Raw genomic sequence first — 12462 nt, forward strand, 5'->3', positions numbered from 1 at the left:
GAAAAGTGTTATTTTAAAACGTTCTCTTAATTTCTAAAATCAATCATTGTTTTTCTTTCATGGAAGTTGAGGCTAATATGAAACACTATTTGAATTTTTATTAAAAATTTTAATTCTAATATATTTAGCACTTTATTTTATCCATAAAGAAGTAAAACAAAAATACGGGAATTTTTTATTATTTTTTAATTCTTATTAAAAATGGCAGTGAACTTTACGATTTTTTTCGCATATTAGCCCTGATTGATCAAGTATTTACCTTCGATGTAGAATTATCAAAATGAAACACGGTTAAAAATTTTCTAAAAGTTTTATTTGTAAGGCATTTTGAACTTTTGTTTTCATTCAACAGATAAGTAAAACAAAAGCATGATTAAAATTTTTTTCTCCATTTTTAGCCAGATTGAAAATAACAGTGAAATATAAGATTTTTGTAGATTAGCTTTGATTGACCCTATATTTTACCTTCGTTGGTAGAACCGCAAATAAATTAGCTTACATTTTTAAAAGAATGGTAAATATTAAGTACTAGGGGGCAAAGCCCCCTGTTCGCTACCGCTCACCAACCCCGATGATTGCTTCGCAATAATTGTTTTTTCTTGCCAGAAAACAGTTTTTCTACTAAAAGTAAAGATATTCACCTAACATCTATGTACTAAAAGGATTTCTGTTTACTTACTCTCTTGCTCCTCTACTTCCCACTTCCAAAGTATTATAAACATTTAGATCTCTTGGTGAACAGAAGTGATTTTTTAATTATCATTTTTTTAAAATAACATTTATATTCTTAATACATTATATTGTTCAAACAAATTTGATGAGTTCACAACCATAATTTAAAATTTTCACTAATAATAGCAGTACTGAAAAATAACTTTAAATTAGGGATACAAAAATATTTAAAGGAAAACAATACCTTCACGACTTTTGTTAATTTTATGCTGATGACAACCTAAACAATATGGAAATGAATGGGGGAAAACTGGATCCTACCACGTGATTTTCCACCCAATAAAAATGCGCCGACAACAATGGAAAACTGCGACACCATCATTAGAATTTTATATATAGTAAGATATTATTTAATGGAATAAAAATAAGGATTATAGTATTTTATTTATTTATATATTCATTTACTTATTTATTTATTTACTTTTTTATTTATTTACGTACCTATTTATTTACATATTTATTAATTTTTACTTTCTCACGGTCGAAGTAACATTGAAGTAAAAGATTTTGTTCTAATAATCAGTATTTTCAGTGACATCTGAAAAATCTTAGCAATTTGACTAATCTGTAGAATAAGACATTAGATGAATGAAAATAATGTTAGAAAAATAAATTCGAGTTCCCAGTTATGGGTCTGCATACAATTATCGGCTACAGAGACAATTACTCTCTGGAAATTTCGGAATGTCAAAAAAGAAAATTCTTATAAAACACAAATCTTGTTACATATATAGCTAGCTGATCTCAGGAAACAAAGCGCTCACCTCCAAATGGGATAACACAAGTTCGAATACCAGCGATGATTGATTTATGCGAATTTCACACCCGACTCGCACCGACCACAGCGCTGATGTAAAATAACATCAGTGGTAAACGGATCCTGGATTAGAACCCCCCCTTGCCGTCAGTCTAACAGTGGGAGGTTTTCCTCTCAATGCAACGCAAATACGGGTTAGTTCTATCAAAAAAGCCCTCCACGAAGGGAAATTTCTCCCAATACTTGATCCAGGAGTTCTCTTGTCTTCTGGATCTGGTTCAAAATTACAAGGCTACGGAGTTGAACATTGGTAAACTAAAATTAGATCTGCTGTTCAACGTAAAATGAAATATTGGACGGCTCATTCCATTCTGATGCTCTGCCAAGCAGTCATGGCCTGTCTTTCATTTTAATTTACCACTGCTTAAACAAAAATGCTCGACTCGATTTAATTCTACTTTGTAACATAATAAATTAGTGGAATTAATGAATAAAAAGTATATTTCTCAAAAAAATTGTTAATTAATTGCAATTATAAATGCAAATAATAATTAGCATTAAAAATAACTAATTTTTTTTAAAAAAATTTAGTAATTTTTTTTTTTTAGTATTTGTCTGATTTTCTTAGACACGCACACATTGATGACTTCTTAAAATTTTACATTTTCACTAGGAGGCTCCGCCCCCTGCTCGCTAACGCTCGCCAACCCCCGAGAATTGCTACGCAATCCTATGTGGTTCACGCCGTGAACCATGGCTCGCTGCGCTCGCTCGCCAATGAACACAATATTCTAGCACAAAGACATAATATATTATCATCAAAGACATAGTATTTTATCATCAAAGACATAGTATTGTACTTATGTAGAAGAATTCTACCAATGTTCTTATTGGCTTTTAAAAAAGTATATTAGCTATTTAGATTGTACTTGGTGAAAAAATCAAAACATTAGCTAAATAAGAAACATATTAGCAAAATAAATTATCAAATATTGCTTCACAATTATTCTGCATTTTAAAGCGTGAAAATTCAATGCATAAATAAACGCGAAATATAAAAAAAATTCAATGCATTCAATACAAACACTTAAACGTTTTTTAGACGTTAAGGTAGCTCCCAGTAGAAAAATATCAATTCAACAGCGGCCTTTTAAAGCATTCTCACTTCAATTAATTAATTAATTCCTAATCGAGTTTAAATTTTGTCTTGCTTTTAGTGCATGAATCTGAATTGAACAACCTGATAATGCTCACTCTGGTTGTTGTTATCTGGTTGCTAACTACGTGCTCTTGCGCGCCGAATCCAATCAATTAAAAATGAAAAGTGTTGCCAGCGCGAGAAAAGAAATATCATCGGTTTTATTGATACATACATACGTACGTACGTATTAGCGTTTTATATAATATAGATAATTGTAAATTATCATAATGGACCCGTTCAAGCAAGCAGATATTACATTATTTACATTTATCGCATACATTACATTTCTAAATTTTGTTTTTGTTCAGTTGATGACACCGGACCCCCTTTTTTAAGGTCAAGTACCACTGTCCGGTATACATTTGCCCGATACTCCAAACACTGATGTTTCTTCTAATCTATCGTCAGTAAGTATTAAAATATAGAATAAATATAAATATATCAAATAAATATAATAATATTGACGAATAAATTAATATAAAATTGGATATAACGAATATTTCGGACAGTCACCAAAGCGACTATATGATTGTTGACATTCACCGGTGAGAGTCAGAAATAAGGATATTTAGCAAATATTTCGGACATACACCAAGCGACTACGTGAATATTGACATTCACCGGTGAATGTCGTCATTCTCCAGATTTCGGTGTTTCACCGTAACACACACACACACACACGCACATATATATATATATATATATATATATATATATATATATATATATATATATATATATATATATATATATATATATATATATATATATATATATATATATATATATATATATATATATATATAAAATCAATATATAAAATCAGAAATACATACTCACATAGATTGATAATAGTAGAGTTTAACGTATGACAAAAACATGACATCAAACATAAAATAATTATATTTCCCAAAGACAATATCTTTTGCTAACATTCAATACATTATTATGAAAACTGAAACAGCTTGATACTATGCAGAGTGTTCGTCCTCATAGGTATTTTTAGAATTGTCTTTAAGAATTAAGTTTTAAAAAAATTTACAAATTAAGTACTACTATGTAAGTATTATTTAGGCAAACTACTATGAGCGGGAAAAAACTAGATGGAAATCTTAAGAATTACTATTAAGATAAACGGAATTGAAAACTTTAAAACCAGTTTGATATCATTTTATTTTATAACTGTCGTTGCACAGTCGACCCAAATTTTGGGTTGCGACTAGAAGTCAAGGGAACTCCTGGATCAAGTATTGGGAGAAATTTGCTTTCGTGGACGACTTTTGATGGAATTAACCAGCATTGGCGTTACTTGGAGAGGAAAGCCACGAAAAACTGCCACAGTTAACCTGAGGGCGAGGGGGCTCTAACCTATAATGCGTCTACCACTGAGGATGCTTTATGTCAGCGCTGTGGTCGGTGTCAGACGGGTGCGGAAATTGTATCAACCAGCCATCAATGGGATTCGAACCCGGTTCACCTCATTTGAAGGCGAACGCTCTATCTCCTGACCAATCACAGCTTAAACCAGTCTGTTTTTATAACCATCGTTGAAGAGCTGACCCAAATTTCGGTTACGACTAGTAATGTTCAACTCCGTAGCCTTGTAATTTTGAACCCAATCCAGAAGACAAGAGAAATCCTGGATCAAGAATTGGGGAAAATTTGCCTTCGTGGAGGAATTTCCGATGGAACTAACCCGCATTTGCATTACATGGAGAGAAAAAACATGAATCCCCTCCCGGTTAGCTTGATGGCAAGGGGATTCTAACCTTTGATCTGTCTACCACTGATGTTATTTTACGTCAGTACTGTGGTCGGTGCAACCCGGATGCGGAATTCGTTTCGAGCAGCCATCGTTGAGAATCGAACCCGGATCATCTCACGGGGAGGCGAGTGCTTTATCCCATGCGCCACCACAGCTCATCGCTTTATTCATTGATTTAAAAATGATTTATACCATTGTGATATTTAAATAAGTTATCGTTAATCAAAATAAAATTTTAAAGAAAATAAAACAAACGTGACAAATATGAAACCATCCAACAGTGGGCAAATCTTTTTAGATAAATTGAGAAAATAATAATTAATAATCATAACTATGTCATTTTCCAAAAAAATTTTGAGAATATGGAAATTTTTTTGACGAAAATCGAATTGAAAATAATCGAATTGAAAAATAAGATTTGAGATATAGTTAAAAAACGTCGTTAATTGCAAAATCTTTAATAACGAAATAGTTTTTGGTTTGTTTCATTAGATAAATTCAAGGAACAAAACAATTGGCATTTTAGATCAAAGTCACATCTGAATCCATGTTCTTTTGTTCATACGTTCTAACCACGTTTCTTTTGTTCATAGTTTCGCTTTTGCAACATTTCTGTGAGGCTAAATATTTTAAAATCAAGGGTAATTTGAAATAAAAAACAAAAGTTCGTTATTAAAATCTTTAATAACGAAATAGTTTTTGGTTTGTTTCATTAGGTAAACTCAAGGAACAAAACAATTGGCATTTTAGCTCAAAGTCACATCTGAATCCATGTTCTTTTGTTCATACGTTCTGACCACGTTTCTTTTGTTCATAGTTTCGCTTTTGCAACATTTCTATGAGGCTAAATATTTTAAAATCAAGGGTAATTTGAAATAAAAAACAAAAGTTCGTTATTAAAATCTTTAATAACGAAATAGTTTTTGGTTTGTTTCATTAGGTAAACTCAAGGAACAAAACAATTGGCATTTTAGCTCAAAGTCACATCTGAATCCATGTTCTTTTGTTCATACGTTCTAACCACGTTTCTTTTGTTCATAGTTTCGCTTTTGCAACATTTCTATGAGGCTAAATATTTTAAAATCAAGGGTAATTTGAAATAAAAAACAAAAGTTCGTTATTAAAATCTTTAATAACGAAATAGTTTTTGGTTTGTTTCATTAGGTAAACTCAAGGAACAAAACAATTGGCATTTTAGCTCAAAGTCACATCTGAATCCATGTTCTTTTGTTCATACGTTCTAACCACGTTTCTTTTATTCATAGTTTCGCTTTTGCAACATTTCTATGAGGATAAATATTTTAAAATCAAGGGTAATTTGAAATAAAAAACAAAAGTTCGTTATTAAAATCTTTAATAACGAAATAGCTTTTGGTTTGTTTCATTAGGTAAACTCAAGGAACAAAACAATTGGCATTTTAGCTCAAAGTCACATCTGAACCCATGTATCACGTTTCTTTTGTTCATAGTTTCGCTTTTGCAACATTTCTATGAGGCTAAATATTTTAAAATCAAGGGTAATTTGAAATAAAAAACAAAAGTTCTTTTTTTGAGATTAAAATTAAAGGAGAAATTTGCTTGAGGTAACTTTTGACTATAATGCGTTGGTCTTTTTGAATATCGGCAGTTAAATCTTTATTTTGTTTAACTGAACTTCTTAAAAAATGTGTTTCGCTTAATCTAATAACGAAAAGTCATGGAAGAGGGAAAAAATTCAATGTCAATTTCTGAAGTTCTCTAAGCAATTGTTTCATTTTTTTATGTAGTGCATTTTTTATTTATTTTATTTTTAATTAATTTTCTTTTAATAATAGAATATAATAAGTAGCACTATGTAAAAAAAGGAGAAAAAGGAGAGTAAAAGACCTAGAAACAAAACAGAAATATTTGCTCAAAATAATGGACCCTGGCCTCCCATTTATTGGGGAGGGGGTTCGGACTCCCCTGGTTACGACGTCAGTGCTCCCAGACATTGCCCAGATGTGCCCATACACAAGGACGGTAATGTTAAGATCCCAGCAAGCATGTCACTCTCCCTTCCACGAAGTTTAGTTAGTTTTCTGAGTTTCAGGAAAGTGCCTCGAATCAATTTTAATTGTTTAACCTATATATCCATGTCCATGAAATAAAAAAATATATGCGTTGCAATTTAGCTCATATAAATCAGTGGGAAAAAAATCAAGTCATCTCAATTAAAAAGAGCTTTGAAAGAAATTCATACTGGCGCAATTGTTCCTTGACACCACCAAATTCTCAGGAAGTAAATGGATGGTGTTTTCAATGTAAATGTAAACAATAACAATCTCTAGCTCCATACCTGCTCTAGTTCCGGTTAGAAAGTTTGAAACTGCTTACTAAAGCTTATTCTGTGAGGTGATATGGATGGTGTTTTCTACACTAGGGAACGCTGCAAGCTCGGGACTGCCTAAATTTCCGGGTTACTGTTTCAGTTGTATTTTAAAGCCATTTGGCATCATTGTGTTTTGAGATTCTTGCAAGCAATGTATTTGATTACTTATTACTTATGTTTACAATGCTAACAATACTTGTGTTTACAATACTAAAAGGGTTAACACTAACGTAAGATGGTGCACAGCTTACAACACGAACAAACAGTAATAAACAAATGGAAAGAGGCCAAATCAAGACTGCCAAAAAAGCGAGTTATTCAAAATCTAGCAGCCATGTCACCTTTTTTAGTAATAAATTACAAAATAACTAAAACAAATTTTCACTCCAAACTCCCCAGAATTACATAATAACATTAATATCTTATGAGATACAGCAGATTTGAGCTCAGAAATTATCTAATTTATTTCTTTTATTGAAAACAAAATTATCCGTTTGAAAACATCGCCTATCAGAATAACATGTAGTAAGCAGCTGCAAACTTTTTAACCGGAACTAGAGTAGGTCCCGAGCTCGAGATTGTTATTGTTTACTTTTCTACTGAAAACACCATCCATTTTTAAACGGATAATTTTGTTTTTAATAAAAGAAATAAATTAGATAATTTCTGAGCTCAAATCTGTCGTATTTCATAAGATATTAATGATATTGAATAATTCTGGTGCAGGGCTGAATTGCCCATTAGGCCAGACTGATGGCCTAAGGCCCCCAATGATTAGGGTCCTTATTAAAAAAAAATTTTAAAAATAAATTTTAAAAAATTAAGAAAAACAATTATTTAAAAAAAATCAATTTCAAATATATATTAATAAAATACGATAATTTTTTTAGTTCTAATTTAACAAAATAAAGTAAAATTCAATTTATTATTATTTTAAATATGCTTTCTTAAATGAAAAGATATATAAATACTTTTATATTAGAATAAATAAAAAATATATGAGAAAAAAAAATTAAATGGCCTAGGGCCCCGCGTATGCATAATCCGGCCCTGTTCTGGTGAGTTTGAAGTGATTGTTTTAGTTATTTATAGATATATTATTGAAAAAGGTGAAATGGTTGCTAGATTTTGAATAACTCGCTTTTTTGGCAGTCCTGATTTGGACCCCAAACCTCGCAGCTTTTGAACACGGACGGTGACGTCACTATTACCCGGAGTCTATTCTATACCACCGTCCGATAGTAAAACAAAATCCAAACCTCGCAACTCCCGAAGAGAGCGGTGAAGGGAATCCCAGCCCTCGAACAAAGGTTCGGACCCTCCCCCTAGGAAGTGACGTTTTGTATCGATAGTTATAGGAAAGTGACCAATGACTTTTGTTTATCCTTTAATCGTTCTCCCTTCGCTTAGGGGTCGTGACCTCTATCCCAGAGTTTACAGTGTTCTTTCAGAAAGAGAATGTATTCTTCTTTCATTTTGACAGTTGCATACATAGTCTAAAATAAATATCTACATATTTTAATCTTTGATCTTTCTTCAAGAATTTAATATGTAGTATTCGTTTTAAACTTGTTTGCATTATTGTATTTATTATTAGAGAATCGATTCACTTATAACTATATTTACTAACAGTTTGCCAAAAAAAAGAAATATTCTTAAAATAAAAAATAATACGTCAAATAATACAAATCCAATACATCTTTATTTATTACCTTTTCTAAAAATCATACTTTGAATGTTGTTTTAAATATATGTAATTGAGTCAATCAGAAATTTTATCACTAGATTATGAAACTTTAGAAATTATATGTATATTATCGAGTGCTTTTAGATTTAAAGAACTAATAATTAATAAAGGTTATTTAATTTCACAAAATTTTGCAATTTTCTATTTTTACTTATTTTATTATTTATAAAATTTTTATTATATTTATGATTACTTCATTACCTTCTATTATTTATAATTATTATTTTTTTATTATTATTTGCAATTGATAAAATGTGTAGCTTTATACTTTATAACACTAAAATCTTTTAGTTTTAAAGCTACAATAAGTATCAAAATAACGCGCAATAAATAAACTTTAATAAATCGGTAGAATGCATGAAATAAACTTTAAACTAGCATTTTTTAAATAATTGTTAGTTTAAATAATCTTAAAAAAAATTTGCTTTACAATTTTAAAAGAAACTGCTTTTTCAATTTTTAACTTTCTTTTTTGTTATGATTCCTCTTTTTTTTTCCTTTTTTTTTCGCAATTGCAGACTTATAGATTTTAATAATTGTAAGTTATTTTTTCAAGAAAAACATTATTTTCTTCTTTTTTATAATATTTTTTTTAATAAATTACAATTCGCAACTCAAACAATGCAATATTTATTTTTCAAATTTAATAATTTATCTCTTTTTTGGAAATGGTATTTTCAATCGTTATGTTATATTGAACTAGATTTGGAAAAAAATTCTCTGCAATGGATTTTTTGCCTTACATTACCCTCTTACATTAAACCCAACTCAGAAGACAAGGATGCCAAGTAGTTGTACTTTATTTAAGAATTTCATGCTAGAGTTATTAGTTACACAATTTCACTATTGTCGTTCTAACCATAAGGGCAGTTCGTGATTTTTTTTATATCACAAATTCGTTTTTAAAGTTTAACTCGTTAAAAGTATTTTTAATACTTTCAATTAAACACATTTTCAATTTCAAAATGCTCTCAATTGTTTTTATATTTGATGCTGGATTTTATTTTTTTTGCCTTATCATTTACCATTGTGTATGTAAATAAATTATGAAAAAGTAATTCGGAAAAATATTTGTTTTAAGTGCCACATAAATTTGTAAGAGACTTTTTGAATTAGAATTAATTGCATCAATGAGGATAACTTAAAATATTATTCGAATAATACCAAAAAAAGATTAGTATAATAATTACCAATGAATACAGATAAAACAGAATATATTAGTTAATATTTAAAAATTAATAATACTTAGCAAATTATTAATACTTAACTAATATTTAAAAAAAAAATCTCAAAACAGAGAAAACAATTATGCTTGATTTTTTCTCTCCCTAAAATTTGTAATACTAACAATAAGTATTTTCAAAAATTCAAATGTCAAACAACAGCTTAAGAAATAACTAAAAAGTTTTCTTTAGTCTAGAATTTTTTTAGTACAATTTTTAAACAAAATATTTAAAACAACGTGATTTTTTTTAGAAATTTTTTAATGTTTATTTTAACAATTTTTTTTTCATAAAATATTATATAATTTTAAAAAACAAATTTTAGAGTATATTTCGATGCCATAATTATAAAACTAGAAATATAAAAAAAAATTTCTTGGAATATTGAGAACAGGAAAATTAAGGAAAAAAATAATAAAAAAAAGTTTCTTAATTATGCATCTAAATTTACCAGCAACTTTAAAACAATTAATTCAAAAACAATTTTATTAAAAAAGTTTTCTTTCTTTATATTCCGGTCTTTTTATTATGCTCTTATATGGAATCCAACTCAGAAGACAAGGGTGCCAAGTCATGAGAACTTTGTTAGACTTTTTGGGAGTTAGAACTTTTAGTTATACATTTCCATTGTACAGCAATGGAAAATGGTCTAGCCATAAGGATTATTCGTGATTTTATTTTATCACAAATTAGTGTTAGTAGTTTAGCTCGATGCAAATATCAACTAGTTTTTATTGCACACATTTTTAAGAACAAAATTTTCTCAATTGTTTTTCTGATTGACGCAGGATATTTTTTTCTTATGATTTACCATTCTGTATATAAATAAATTATGCTAAAGCAATTCAAAAGAAATTCTCTCTTTTTACACGTCGCAAAAATTCGAAAAAAGCTTTTTGAAGTAGAATTAATCGCATACATTAAGATAATTTAAAGTATTACTTGAATAAAAACATAATAACGCTAGTTTAATAATAACAAATAAATATAAGTGAATATCTTTAGAATAACTTAGCTGATACTTAATGGAGAATCTCGAAACAGAAAAGAAAATAAGTTTTTTTGCCACCCTAAAACTTATTACTTACCATTTTATTAAAGGAGTAATTATTTTAAAAAGATCAAATGTCAAACAGAAGATTAAGAAATAACTCTAAAACGCTTTTCTTATTCAATTGCTTTTTTAATGCTATTTCTAACAAAAAAAAATTTAAAAAAGGTGATTTTAGAATTTTTTAAATCTTAATCTTAACAAATTTTATTCCTAAAAATAATAGATAATTTTTCAAAAAATAAATTGTCGAATATATTTTGGCATTATAGATAGATATAAGAGTAAAAATATCTTTTTGTCTTAGAAAATAAAAGATGAAATTTTCGCATTTAAAGTATGAACAGAAAAATAAAAAAAATAATAAAAATCTTTCTTAATTATGCATCTAAATTTAACTGCAACTTAATAATAATTCAAAAACGATTATATCGAAAAAATTTATGCTCTTCATATTCCATGCTTTTTATTACCCACTTATATACTACCCAACTCAAAAGACAAGTGAAAATAAATGAAATTATGCTTCTTAATTATGCATCTAAACTAATCAACTACTTTATAAAAATTACAAAACCGATCATATTCTAAAAGCTTCAGTTCTTTCAAATCTCCGATAGAAAATTGCATAGCGGATTAAAAATAAGCATACAATTTATAGTAATTCTTATTTAAATTTTATACGATTTAGTTATAGTAATCTTTTTTATTTATTTGGCACTAATCTCAGTCATAACTCACCAATTTTTTAAAGAAAAAAATTCCATTTTTTTTCTGCAGTTATTTTGAAAATATTACGAGGTAATTAAAATAAAAGTTAATAAAAACATGGCAATAATTATACTAAACATATTATGGCGAAGAATACACAAAAATTTGGAACAGAAAAAATGTTCACCTTTTATTTAAAGTCGTGCAAGATTATTATAGATTTTATTATAAGTTCTGCTAGAAACCGAAACTAATTATTTAATCCATTTATTATATGAAATAATAAATTTGTAAGAGAAAAAATTATGTCTGAAATATATTCATAAAATATCTAGGTAAATGATTATAAAAAATCATAAAATATCTGGGTAAAAATTATCTTTGAAATCGGAAATCTAATTTAATCCCAGCGTTAAACGTATCCTATTCGAACGTTCGAATCGCTTTCACCAGCAAATTGTTAGGTGAAAGCTTTCCGATAGATGGGAGGGAAAATGAAGATCGCAGCCCGTTAGCAAAATCCGTTCGAAAGTGCGAGGTTTCAGGTTTTCCCTAGGAGTAGAAACGTGACGTCAAAATGACGTCATTTTTCTCTTCCTAGCTCGTTCGAAGTCTGCGAGGTTTGAGCTCTTGGCCTCTCTCCATTTGTTTATTACTGTTTGTTCTTGTTGCAAGCTGTGCACCATCTTACGTTAGTGTTAGCATATTGTTCAAGGAGCAAGATAAAGTTTATACCTTATAATTCAGGTATAAATTAGAAAGCTGGCATAGATTATTGATAAGGTAAGAAGTGTTTCACAACGATTCTTTTTTCAAATGTTAGGTTTACATATTTATTATTGATCAAACCACATGTTACTACTACTTAACACTACTATTTCACAATTAATGTTAAAATTATATACTCTTTAAACCTTTGTAAACA

Source organism: Parasteatoda tepidariorum, chromosome 7 (genome assembly GCF_982258835.1).
Source record: "Parasteatoda tepidariorum strain Cologne lab strain chromosome 7, Ptep-v5.0, whole genome shotgun sequence".
Lineage (NCBI taxonomy): Eukaryota > Metazoa > Arthropoda > Arachnida > Araneae > Theridiidae > Parasteatoda > Parasteatoda tepidariorum.